Here is a 675-nt window from a genome sequence, read left to right as displayed (position 1 = left end):
TCTCTCTCTCTCTCTCTCTCTCTCTCAGCGGATGTTATAACTGCGGCGAATTTAACCATAATCAATCCAGATGCCGCTATGATCATAAGATAAAGTGCACCATCTGTCATAACTATGGACGTAAGAGTAGACTGTGCTACTGTAACACTCTGTAGGATCATGGCGAGGAAGACATAGCCAATAAGCATAACAAAAGAAAGGACTTTCTCACTATTGAGCACATCAATGCCAGATCCCTTCTAGCCAACATCACTGAGATAAAACTCCTTGTAATTAATAGAAACATTGACATATTATGTATAAGTGAAACTTGGCTTCTCCCTCAAACTCCAGACAACTATATCTATATCCCAGGCTATAATGTGTATCGGTGGAGGAGTGTGTGTGTACGTGAAGGATTGTCTCAGCACAAAAGTTATCACTGGTATTGATAGACCTAACGGTGTGGAAGACGTATGGCTGACTGTACAATGTAGAAAACTATCTTCTATTATTGTAGGGAGTGTATATCGCCACCCTAAAGCGTCTCAGGAGTCTTTTGACTACATAAGCAACACCTTACGTAATATGTGTCTAAAAAACAAGTGCTTGTATATGTTAGGAGACCTAAATGATGACCTATTTACTACAGGAAACAAGCTCAGCTCAATAACAAGTGTGAACAAATTACATCAA

This window comes from Portunus trituberculatus, chromosome 48 (genome assembly GCF_017591435.1).
Source record: "Portunus trituberculatus isolate SZX2019 chromosome 48, ASM1759143v1, whole genome shotgun sequence".
In the NCBI taxonomy this organism is placed as follows: Eukaryota; Metazoa; Arthropoda; class Malacostraca; order Decapoda; family Portunidae; genus Portunus; species Portunus trituberculatus.
This window is presented reverse-complemented; position numbering follows the sequence as displayed.